This window comes from Culex pipiens, chromosome 1 (genome assembly GCF_016801865.2).
Source record: "Culex pipiens pallens isolate TS chromosome 1, TS_CPP_V2, whole genome shotgun sequence".
NCBI classification, from domain to species: Eukaryota; Metazoa; Arthropoda; class Insecta; order Diptera; family Culicidae; genus Culex; species Culex pipiens.
The window spans coordinates 130,246,890-130,260,255 of NC_068937.1; the positions used below are offsets into that span (position 1 = coordinate 130,246,890).

The 13,366-nt window shown below is 34.5% G+C and overlaps 1 long non-coding RNA gene across 1 annotated transcript; it reads left to right on the forward strand.

The window, feature by feature from the left end:
- The first annotated feature begins 364 nt into the window (after positions 1–364).
- On the forward strand, positions 365–4,813 carry LOC128093653 (uncharacterized). Its single transcript, XR_008212667.1, has 2 exons — positions 365–844; positions 4,503–4,813. It is a non-coding gene; the product is annotated as an uncharacterized LOC128093653 (long non-coding RNA).
- Positions 4,814–13,366: the final 8,553 nt, after the last annotated feature.

A 13,366-nucleotide genomic window follows, 5' to 3' on the forward strand; every position in this document is an offset into this window, starting at 1 on the left:
AATTGTCATCACAGGCCGCGAGCGCGTCAGCAGAGTCAGCTTAGGGCACGGCCTACGGCGAGAGGGGACATTCGACAGGAAACATGTGGGCAAGGGCATGCTGGATGAGGGTCGGGCGGAGTCTGGTCCAGAACATCGCGTCAGAACGGGACGGGTAGCAGTGCGTGAAGAGCTCATCACCGCTTTCCTTCTTTTCTTTTTTTTTTGGGAGGAATCAAGCGAAACAGTACGGTTGATGTTACTATAAAAGTCCAATTGAGATGAAATCTAGTAAACAGTACGGCTTAATCAGTAGTGGCGGAACGACGTGGCGCGCGCAGCTCCGTCCATCACGGATGTACAACGAAAGTGTTCGTGTGTGTGTGTGTGTGTTTTGTGTGCTTGTATTGGTGCTGGCAGGAATCGGTTGGAATCGTTATCAATTCAGCGATGCTGCTGCAGTCGTGATTTGTGCCGGCACAGTTGAGACTGTAAATCAGAGCCCGAGTGACACAGTGTAGAAAGAGTGGTTGAAGGAATTCAAGCTGATCGTGTCACGAGAGATCCTATCCTAGCAGATCAGCATCAGATCAGCGGATGATAAGAATTCTTTACTAAGTACTAGTGCCGCAGGAGAGATTTGAACCCCTGCTGCCCAAGTGCTTATCGAAGAGTTCCACTCGTACATCGAACGAAGTCAGCAAGGAAGCTGCTGGAACTGTGAGCTGCGCAAAGGGATAAGGAAAAGAAGACTGATCAACGGATGATGATGACGTTGGAGGAGATAGGTTGCCACGTGGTTGGTTGAGTCGCAACGTTATAAGTGAGACAAAGCGAAACAAATGTTAACTGAAAAACTGTTTAAGTGAGTAGAACTTTGGAAACACAAGAAAAACTATTCTTACATATTTTCTTATTGATTTTCAAGCATTGCCGAATTTGGTCGAAAAACATATTTAATAGTACCGTCGATGGAGGTGACTTTGAGAAAAAATGTGTCCCTACCGTTTTTTCAAGAATCCAATCAATGTAACCTATTCAAAGTTATTGGATTTTATTTGAAGAAATTTAAAGAAGAAGCCATTTCTTTATTAGGTATTTGAAAAAATCAAAATTTCTAAATCAGACTTCGTCTTGCACACGGAGGGATATCTATTAACCTTCGGGAAGTCGCGTGTTTTCGCCATTCTTACAAGTGCCCTTACAAACTGTGTACAAAGTACACGTACGCGACCTCCGGTGGGTAAAGAGTCTTTACCTCAAATTTGAGCCAATTTGATCCATCAACTCGGTATTTTGAGAAAAACGCTCAGAATGTTTGACAGTTCGCTTTGCGCATGGCAAAATTTCAAACTAAAATCGTCTGATATTCACTTTAATTATGAAATATCTACATGAGACTTTCAGGAGTGATTGGAAATCATCTTTGTATTTTCATCTTTGATCCCGGGCAGACGGTAATAACAAAATTCATTCCATTTCAATAACAAATACTGTTAAAATAACAGAATGTGTTATGAAATTTTCTTGAAAAATCCATTTTTGCATAAGGGTTTAATAACAGTTTATGTTATCATAACAAAATTTGTTATTGGTCTGATATTGGTTGAAAGCCAAAACAACTTTGGAATAACATTTTTTAGTATGGAAGAATACCTCCAACTGTTATAGGGATGACCGGATTAGTTGTTAAAATAACAAAAAATAATAACAAAAAATAATAACAAAGATTTGTTCGAAGAATAACTAAAAATGTTATTAGTCTGTTATTACAATAACAATTCAATAACAAAAAAATCATAACGACGAATAACAAATCTTGTTATAAATAGCATAAAATGTTATTGGCCTGGTATTTTCAATTATCGAAAAATGTTATTCCCAATTTATTTCCGTCTGCTCGGGCACCCACATTTTTGCAGGATTTGGTCCGTTAGTTAGATAATTTTGAAATAAAAATATAGCAACTAACTTGGTTGCTGTGCACCCTTGACATGCTCTGTAAAATGTTTGTTCTTGAATTTTGAAACAATTAGGGCAATCAAAGACAAAAAAAAATTCGGGACCAGACACAAAAAAAAAACAAAAAAAAATATTGATTTTTTTAACTTTTTGGTGGTAACGTAAAAAGCAATTTGTGATATTTTCTAGCTTAAAAATATAAAAGTTGGGCTTGACATTTCAAATTTTCTGTCCTTCCCTCTCGACTTAGACACCAGAGCTGAGGAACAAAAACTTTAAATAAACTTTGTACCAGCCTAAAAATGATGAGATGTTCATATCAAATCTAAAAAAAAAATGATTTAACAAAATTTTTTTATCTTACCTAAAAGTTTTTCTGTTCAAATTTTTTCTTCAATCAGCACTCGTTCAGACAGAAGTATTATCAAGTGTATAAAAAACTTCCCTGATTTCTTAGCTTGATTTTTTTGGTTTTATAACTTTTTTTTCCTACAATTTCGAAAAATATCCCAAGTAACATTTTTTTCCAGGAGTTCCACAAGAGCTCTTCAAGATAGCTACAGCATAGCAGTTTGGACCGCGGTAGGATAAAACTCTCTTCAAGTACTCTTCCAAACTCCTGAAGAAGTTTTGAAGAGAATTTTATCCTACCGCGGTCCAAACTGCTATGCTGTAGCTATCTTGAAGAGCTCTTGTAGAACTCCTGGAAAAAAAATGTTACTTGGGATTGCCTTCTTTGCAGAATACAAGAATTTGATGCTGGGAAATTTGTCAAATCTGTTTAGTTGACTTGTTTTTTGGAGAAAGTTTTATTTTGACATGTGTTTTTTAATGTGGGAAATCCTTTTAAGAAAACAGCGAATAACGTTTCCAATTGAAAAAGAATTTGTTCTTATTTCGATAAATCACAAACTGATAAACAATAATAAACATTAAAAATTAATATGAATTTTCCCGGCTTTGAAAAAGAAATGAGACTTTCTTTCTTTATATTTTTTTAAGGTTTCTCAAAGGATTAAAAGAAAGTTTACTTCGTTGGCGAATAAGATGACAAATCTAGAAAATATAGAATCAGTACATTCAAAAACTTTTTCTAAAGAAATATTGTAATGATGTCAAATTCTTTTTTTATTGATAAAAATAAGTTAGTAAAATATAACAGAAGATTAATATTAGCTCTTCTTTTAAAATCTCGTGCAGACGGTAATAACATAATTTATGCCATTTCACTAACAAATACTGTTAAAATAACAAATTTTTTTTGGAATATTCCTGCAGAATCAATTTTTGCATAAGAGTTTAATAACAGTTTATGTTATCATAACAAAATTTGTTATTGGTCTGATATTGGTTGAAAGCCAAAACAACTTGGCAATAACATTTTTTGTTATGGAAGAATACCTCCAACTGTTATTGGGATGATCGGATTAGTTGTTAAGATAACAAAAAATAATAACAAAGATTTGTTCGAAGAATAACTAAAAATGTTATTAGTCTGTTATTATAATAACAATCCAATAACGAAAAAAAATCATAACGACGAATAACAAATCTTGTTATAAATAACATAAATGGTTATTGGCCTAGTATTTTCAAATATCAAAGAATGTTATTCCCACATTATTTCCATCAGCACGGGATTTAAACTCGTATGAAAAACCTGTATCATTTTTTCAATCAAAATCGCCCAAAAGGGGTGCTGCAAAAAAACTTTTTATTTTTAAAAAAAATCCCAGCAAATCAGCAACGAATTTCAAGTTTGATAGTCGAACTACACTTAAAAATTGGTTTTGTTATTTGTTTTTGCAAAACCGCATATTTTTTAACAAAAGTGCCAAAAATATTCGTAACTACCTTTTGCCTCTTGGTGGCGCTTTGTGTTAGTATGTGTGTGGTCGATATTTGCGGACGTGCACGCAGAACACAGAACAGTGAGAACTAGCGAAAATGCCTCACTTTCTTCTGATACAAGTCGCCATATTGAAATTGCTTGAAGATTCATACCCGTGGTTACAGCCCAATATATGGTATGAAATGTATGCAAAATGGTTTCATTTTATCATTAAGAGCTGTACATTTAGTTTTTTGATGAATTGAGAGCAAACGTAAACAGAAATTTAAAAAAAAAATGCAGGTATAGCAGCTTCCAACAAAAAATCTATTATCGAAATGTTTTAAAAATTCATTTTGATTTTAGTAGCTGAAAATTAATTGAGGATTTCGAACGATGAAAATTTCGCACAACAGCACATACAAAAATCTGAAATTACTGCCGGCTTAGCCACGCTTTGTGCAATGATGTTTGTGGTTATGGTTTCAAGTCGCCGGCAATGTTTAGAAAAAAAAGTATCAATTCACTAGCTGATAAGGCAACTTTTGTTTATAATTAAACTTTGCGTCTTTCAACTGGCATTTTATATGTTTAGAGTGGAACGTAAATTTCTCGGTTGGTAGTGCCATTTTTTTCCGTCCAAAAAGATTTAAATTAGCATTTTAATATGTTTTAATTCGCAGGGAGTTTCTAATAATTGTTAACTGTCCTCGTTAATGTTTCTTTGTAGCTGCTGCTGCTCTTTTAACCCTAAAAATTTATGATTTCATTACCCTCAGTTAAAAAGAGATGCTGACGTCCGTTGATTGCGCCAAGAAAGCGAGTAATTGAGACAAATATAACCGGGTACCCTGCCCGACAGAGAGGAGTTATGACCAAACCCATGATGTTGATGACGATGATGGCGAGGACGTGGCACCCGAGGACTCTAGGTGGCTCGTTCAATATCCCTCCGCAACTCCGAAAATATCTTGACAGAGGTAAGAGAAAAAAATTAAACCTTGCCACACATAATCTATGACTCTTGAAGCAAATCACGGTGGGTCAGTCAAAAAAACAAGAATTTAATAAATTTGTCCTAGTTTCAAATATGTTAGCGAAATATTTTTTTTTACAATTTCTTTTAAAGGTACAAAATACAGATAATTTAAACCCCACCCCGTGTCATTGCCATCGTTTCACCACGAAAAACTCGGGTGGTACTGACGGTCATATTTCATTTCCACCAGCCCACCCCACCCAGACTCCCCTACTTGCCGTTGTCGACAGCGCGTCGTCAATCGAATTAAATATTAAATTCAGTTAACCAGTTGACTTCTGTTGAACCTGACAAGTGTTCACACATGCTTTACCCGGCTGCTGCTGCTGCCCTCAGGGAGTACAAGGTGGAAGAAGGGGGGGGGGGCAGAATCATCGACTCTGGTTGGCCCGCCCATTTGTCGTAGAGAAGCTCTCTGGGAAAGCGCGAAAGATAATGGTGTCAAAAAGAAAATTGTTCCTATGAGATGCATTCCATAAGTCCATATTTTCACGGGTATGAATCTTCAAGCAATTTCAATATGGCGACTTGTATCAGAAGAAAGTGAGGCATTTTCGCTAGTTCTCACTGTTCTGTGTTCTGCGTGCACGTTCGCAAATATCGACCACACACATACTAACACAAAGCGCCACCAAGAGGCAAAAGGTAGTTACGAATATTTTTGGCACTTTTGTTAAAAAATATGCGGTTTTGCAAAAACAAATAACAAAACCAACTTTTAAGTGTAGTTCGACTATCAAACTTGTAATTCGTTGCTGGATTTTTTTTAAAATAAAAAGTTTTTTTGCAGCACCCCTTTTGGGCGGACATTTCTGTTGTCACCTTTTGGTTCCTTGGATTTGCCATGGACAATTTCACTGTGTAATAAACAGGGCAGCTACCACCACGCGGCACCACCGTTTTGATTGAGAAAATGATACAGGTTTTTCAGACGAGTTTCAATCCCGTGATATTTTGCATCATTAGTTTTTCCAAGGCTTCGTACAATGTTTTGGGCTGGTCATACAAACTGAACATTCAAATGCTCGAAAATCTGTATGTTGAGAAGAGATTTCCCTACAAAAATATTCTCGAAATGCTGATTAAATTTCCTAAAATATACTATGTTGATCTTTGTTGGTTGCTGAAGTTTAAAAAAAATCTCAGTGTCATCTAATAAGCCCCCATTTGAACTCGCGATAACTCGGAAACTATTGATTCAATCTAAAAAAATACCATTTTTCGAAAATAATTAATTAATATTTTTATTTTGGATCTTTTTAAGCGTTTAAAGTGTATTTTTTTTGCCATTCTGTAGTTTCTTTTTAGTTTTCAATTTTATATTTTTGCTTGTTTTCACTATTCTTTAAGATGAAAAAAAAAGATAGCCAAAATAACCGCTTAAAATGTCATTTTATACAAAAAAGCAAGATCAAACGAAATAAATAACTAAACTCATAAAAATTAAAAAATCAAATACTTAGAAGTTTTGTCAATAATTGAAAAAAAGCATATCTGTAATACACAAAAATAAACAAAACAAATACAACATATTTTCCCAAACCTTTCAAATTTTTTTAACTTTAAAAAGTAAGAATATCTAAGATTCGATGAAAATAATTTTGTAGCTTTATTTTAAATTGAAAAAAAAAAACTTCAAAGTTGCTGAAATATGTTCCACAGCAATTTTGTCCTGTACTGAAAATTACTTGTACAAGGTAATTTTTCAGTCATTGAAAATCTGAAGTTCAGCGAAAAACATACTGCAGTTTTCAGAATATACTAGCTAAGAAAAAAACCCTTTGATTTAGTTTTGAAAGTTTAACCTCTACAACCCAAACCCGCCTTAAGACGGGTTTCAATTAAAAAATAGCCAAAAATCAAATTTCAAATCAAATCAAATTTTTCAATTGTGAAAAACATGCAAACAATTTAAAAAGTTACTGTAAAAACATGAAAAAAAAGATAGGCAAAATGTAATGATAAGAGAAATAGGCCAAATACTACCAAAAACAAAATTAAACAAAACAAGATAAATGCAAATTAAAATACTAAAAATGAAACAAGAAAAACATAAAACAAGAGAAGTAAAGTTTTTCGTAGAACAAAAAATGCACAAAATGACCTCCTGAACACGGGAAAAACATAAATATGCGATAAAAAAATTTGGGCAGTAGAAGGTTAATTTAATTTAAAATAAGGGAAATTTAATGATTGAAACTTGTTTCGATAACAACCCATAAGTACCGTAAACTGGGGTGACTTTGATAGGATTTCAATTTATTTTTGGAATATTTCCTAACTGGAATGGTTTTTCTCAAGATTATTAATTTTAAAACATGTACTGGGGTAGGCAACACAAAGTCCATGCACTATTTCTGAAAAAAAGTTTTTTCTATAATGTTTAGAAAAATAGTTACGTTAAAAATTCTCATTTTAAATTCCGGGGTGACTTTGATAGTCATAGTTTTTCTTGTTAAAATCAGATTAAAGGTATTCAAACTTTATTTTTACGTTAAATGTACCATCACTTAGGTTGCTGATATAGTTTTAGAAAAAAAATCAATGTTTATATTTAGTTAACTAAGTTTATATGCTTTATAACAGAATACATATAAATTTAAGGTAAAATTGTGAAAAAGTCGTAATTTTGCCTGAAATTTGTAAAATCTAGTATTTTTCATAAAATTATCGATTAATATTACATTTCAAACTGAATTCGAAGCACGAATCACAAGTTTTCTCATTTTATATGATTTTGTTCAACTGAAATTGCCTATAAATTTGGAGATTTTTTTTAATTATGTTTCAAAAACACATGGGTAATTCTCATCATCATCAAATGAAAAATTTTGTTCTAAATGAAAAAATGACCCTTCTGGATCAATGTAGATTCGAAAAGAACAATAAATTTCCCATAAAATGACATGTTCCAAAAATTTTTACAGTCGAGTAACGGAAAATGGGAGAATTTTTTAAACTTTTTTAGTGTTTTTTTCGATGAAAAATAAGTTTTTTCGGAATACTGAGTACGTCATCAAATCGGGCGTCTAATTTTACATAAAAGTCCCTTTGACAACAAATTTCTATCTCAATACCGATTCAGGCTGCAAATGATTGAAAAACACCTCTTTTTTCGCATGTTCAAAAATGGAAGGGGTCGTACCGCCCCTCCGTCACGAGATATCAAAAAACGGACCTCGGATTCGTGATCAGGGACAAAAGTTACCCCTTATGACAAAGTTTCACGCAAATCGAAGAGGGGTCGGGGCAACTTTTCCCGATTTCGTGTGAGTTGGTAGAGAATTACCCACATATCATTTAATATTTACAAAATTATTTTACCTTCTCCTAGTGGAAAATTGTTCAAAGAATCCGAAAATGCATTCCATTTTACGATTAAAAATCATTTTCATTATGTAAATCATGACACTTTGAGAAGTTTGAAATTATGCCTGTCATCAACATTTTCGTAATTATAGTTAACTAACTTTTTAAACTTTTCAAAATTTATGAAAAGTTCTTCTTGAGGTACTTTGAACACTTCTCTACCACGGTCAGTATGATTCCAAACCATTCCGTACGTATTTAATGTGTACTCTTCATCTTGCGAAAAATTCTCAAACCTATCAAAGTCACCCCGGCTATCAAAGTCACCCCGTTTTACGGTATAAGTATGTTTAGCTATAAATTTTACTTTTACAGTTAAAATAAGGTTTCCGGATTATTTGATGTTTTTAAATGACTTTTAAAAATTGATGACTTTAAAAAATTATCTTAGAACAACATAAAGTTGGCAAATTTTTAAGGGAATTTATAATCGTTTTAAAAAGTTGAAAAAAAATAAAAGACCAGATTTTCTTTTTGAAAATGAGTCATCAAAGACATTCTGACGTCACAGTCTGGTGATATTCAAATAGTTTGGAATAAAACTCATAAATCATCTGTGCAACTGTTTTGACTAAATTAGTGTAAGACTTCGTGTGCGATAGGGTGGTTAGAAAATTTTGAAACTTCGGAAAAAATAAGCTGATAATTTTTTTTTGACTCGCCAATCAGCCAAGTTTCAGGGGTTACTGTTGGTGGTTGACATTTTAATGGAAAAATGATTGAGAAACGATATGTTTTCTACAGTGACTTCAAAACCTTAACACATACTATTAGATATGGTCAATCTTTGCTACTTCACAGAGACTCACCTCCTATTAATGTGTGGGGTGTGGGTAGTCTACTCGCAAAAGAAATGGAGAGTGGGGGGAGGGGACGATAAATAATAAAACAACATTGCCAGATTCGATAAAAATCAATGCCCCATCCCAAAGATGCTTCCCAGCCCAATTTCCCCAGACCAGAGGGCGGAGTGGAGATTTGGTCACCCCCTTGGGCAGGCAGCCCCCCTCCCCTCCCCTCGGGATCACATGTTGGACACGTTCGATTTCCGAGGACCTTTTCGAGAAAAACCACTTTTGGGCCAGTGAAACAAGCAGCACGGTTCCTCGGGAATTTTCAAGCAACTTTTGGACTTTTAGGTCAGCGACAAGTGTCGCACAAGTGTGGCGGTTTCTAGAAATAAACCGTTTGACTGTGTGTGTTTGTGGGGGGATGTACGTGTGAAACACCGAGCAGAATTGAGCTCATTCACGATACTTGACTTGATTGTGAATGGCCTGCGAAGGGGAGTTGGGACAGGGGGGGTTGACCGGACAATCGAATGAAGTGGTCAGAATTGGTTGAAACCTATTAGATGGCCTTCCTCGAGGGAAAAGGAGGGGGGGGGGTCTCAAAACGACACGACAGCGATATTATGTACTTGAGCTAATAAATATCAATTGCAGGGGCCGTTTTGAGTTTAATTGAATAAATCAAGCTGTTGCTTGTCGGCAGTCGGAGTCACCGGGCGTTGTCTCGGTGGGATTTGAGCTGCATTTCAGCCTCCGGCCAGGCCAGATTTAGAGCAATGAGCCTGATGGCAGATTGTTAAGTTGTCCGACTGGGATTTAGTTGGGGCGTTCTTTGAAGATAGGGGTTGATTAAGTCATAAAAGCTGCTCTGTGGTGATGACAGTAAATTGTTGCATTGTGTATTTTAAATATTTCTGAATTCTTTTCTCTGGTTTTATTCAACTATTCATGTTTGTTAAAATACAATTCTCAAAGTTTGAGCCACTTTGTGCATTTGTAATTTTAATTATTTGACTTGCCTTACACACACTTAGATTTTTTTTTACCAAATTCGGTAGTAGAAAAATCGGTAAAGTTTAGATTGGTAAAACATCTGTCAAAACGAAAAAAAAAATCTGAATTTCAGCTGTACGATGAACAAAAATTAACTTTAGTATCGAATTTCGGTAATTGTTTACTGAATTCGGTAATTTTCGGTTTACCGAATTTTCAGCAGTTGAAAATTCGGAAAAGTTTACCGTAAAATAAAGTAGTTTCTCAGAAAAGCTAGTTACACCCTAAAAAATCATTTTTGATTTGACTGTTAAACTTTTATTTGAGCAAAATAACATGTTTTGACCGTTTAGATTAATAATTGGTTTTAGATGACAAAAAAAAGTTTTGAGCTGTGCCACAAATTGGTAGAAATTCAGTTGGCAGTGAAAAAAAAAGATGACCAAACTTTAAAAAAAAGATAAATGTGTCCCACCTACCCAAAAAAATAAAATAAGGTTTCCTTTCACTTCTTATTCTGAACTTGAGTACAAATCAGACTCGATTATCCTAAGTCCTCGGAAAAAAATCACTTCGGATAATCGAATCACGAAAATATTTTTTTTTGTTGTCCTATTTTGATTTGTTTTTTTTTTATCATGGCGGTCAAAATGGCGGTGCTGAAATAAAATTTAAAAGACAATCAAATATTCAAATTTGACAAAAATGGGGTCAAAAAAAATATTTTTTTGTCATGATTAAATTATCTAAAGTCTCAAACAAGCCTTCGAATAATCGAAACTTTGGAGAATCGAGTCTGAACTGTAGTTGATTAAGGGGTAACATACATGTAGAAAATGACAAAATTTTATATTACGGAATATTTGTTAAATCCACTCAAAAGATGATTATTAACCACTCCTGAAAGTTTCATGAAGATATTTCATGATAAAACCAAGTAAGAGACGATTTAAGCTCAAAATTTTGCCATGCGCAAAGCGGGCTGTCAAACTTTGTTGGCGTTTTTCTCTAAACCCCAAGTTGATTTACGGATGCCACGATATCTCGAGATGGGATGGACCAAATTGTCTGAAATTTGAGGTGAAGACTCTCAAGATGTATCCCGTGTGCTTGACGAAGGCCAAATTTTAAAATTTGCTTTTTTAAAAAATCAAAAACTAACGGTTTTTTATGTGACAAATATTTTTTTTGAAAATAAAAATTGAAAATAATTTAAATTTTGAAAATTTAAATTAAAATATTTTTTTTGAAAATCGGGCTTCGTCAAGCACACGGAATCGGTTTAACGAGTCTTCACCAAAATTTTGAGTCGATTTGGTCAAGACAGTGTTGAGATATCGTGGCACCCGTTTTTTGAAACTTCTAACTTGAAATTGATATATCTCGGCAATGATGCAACCAAATATCTTCAAATTTGTTTTATTAGTAGGTGAAAATGTATATTTTAATGCCCTAAAAAAAATAAAAATAAAGTTTAAGTGTGTGCTCATACTAACCTCTGACTTTTTTTTGCCGATATACATGTATGTAACACCTTAATGTTTTCAATGCCCTCAAGATTGATTTGATAATATGAATTCAAATTTGAGCTCATACTAAAACGCTTTGAAATTTTAACCATTCCCTTCAATGTATCCACTTTGTGTTCCTGTCAAAATTTTGCACAATATCTTTGAGCCTAATTAGTTTTGTCTCATAGGTTAAGAACTATAATTTTTGAATTGATAAAGGGTCACACAAATATTATTTATATTGGCAATGATTTTGAACAATGAAGTCTTGATTGAATTTTTATTTTCCAGATATCTCCAATTAAAATTTAATTAGTATCACAATAATGATTATTGTTTCAAAACTAGGATGTAACAAAAATGACTTTTTGGCGGGCATTCAGGGGTTTGTTCCGGTGGGTATACTGAGCCCAAATCCCAAATATGAGCTTGATTGAACGTAACAGGAGCTGGCGCTCCGCTCTTCAATTTTAAATGGGATTTAACCCGTAAAATAAGATTTTTTCAAAATGTCACTTTTTGAGGCTTTTTGGCCACTGAAGCGTTTATTTTCAACATCATTGGCGTGTAGGCCAGATCATTGCGCATATTTTGGTATATATAACATTGATGTTTGGAGTACCCTGGAGCTGTGTACAGACCTTCAAAGTTTGGCCTTTTTTCGAAAAATTGACCCCAGCAAAATCAAATGGCGTCTAGGGCGTCACGAGGTGCGACCAGGGATGGAATAATCGCAAAAAAATCATTTTCGCTTGCGAACATTCTGCACCCGCGAAAGAGAGAGGAGGCAAATCACGCAAAAGAAAATCGCTCTCGAACTTCTCCAAAAAATCAATCTGCTGATAATTTTTTGTGAATTTCCTTCTCAGCACCACTTTAAAATATTTATTTCACTTTGTTTACACACATCGCCCATCTACAAAATGTGACAGGTCATTTTCGACGTGTGACGTTACACTTGCAAGTGAAGTAGTGAAAAAGATGTTCCGCCGAATAATCAAGAAGATTTTTTTTTAGATTCCTTTTACCGATCTTTCGTGCGCGAGAGAGGAGAGCAATGCTCCCTTCGGATTTTTCTCTTGATGAACGTCCAATGATTTTCTTTTGATGATGATTATTCCATCGCTGGGTGCGACACATATTTTTTTTGCCGGGGACGATTTTTCGAAAAAAATGCCAAACTTTGAAGGTCTGTACCGAGCTCCAGGGTGCTCCAAACTTCAATGTTATATATACCAAAAGATGCGCAAGGATCTGGACTACACCCCAGTGATGTTTTTGGTGGCCAAAATGCCTCAAAAGTAGACATTTTTGAAAAAAAGTATTTTTACGGGTTAGATCCCATTTAAAATTGAAGGGCGGAGCGCCAGCTCCTGTTACATCCAATCAAGCTCATAATTGGGATTTGGGCTCAGTATACCCACCGGAACAAACCCTTGAATGCCCGCCAAAAAGTCAATTTTGTTACACTCTATTCAATACCCTTTAAATACAGAATGTCAAATTAAACGATAACCAAATGAAAAACAAACATTTCACACCATTCATTTCAGCAACATTAAATAACGCCTCGGGAAATGCTATGAATTCAAAGCCAACAGGTAGGAGTAATTTACATTTAATGCTCAAATAAAACCTTGTTCCCAGAATATTTCAGTTAATGCTTCAATTTGGCCTGGGCTCAAATTGGCACACGGCACATCATCATAATTAAATCATAACGCACCATTCAAGGTGAACCAGGTTTGGAATTATATTTTTTTTGTGGAATATCAAAGTTATAAGTGCACAGAAAAAAAAAAATAGTAATATTAGGAAATCGACGTCGTCGTGCTATTTGGTCGCAACCGCCATTTCGACGTTCCTTGAAAAACGCGTTTCAATGTTTGAC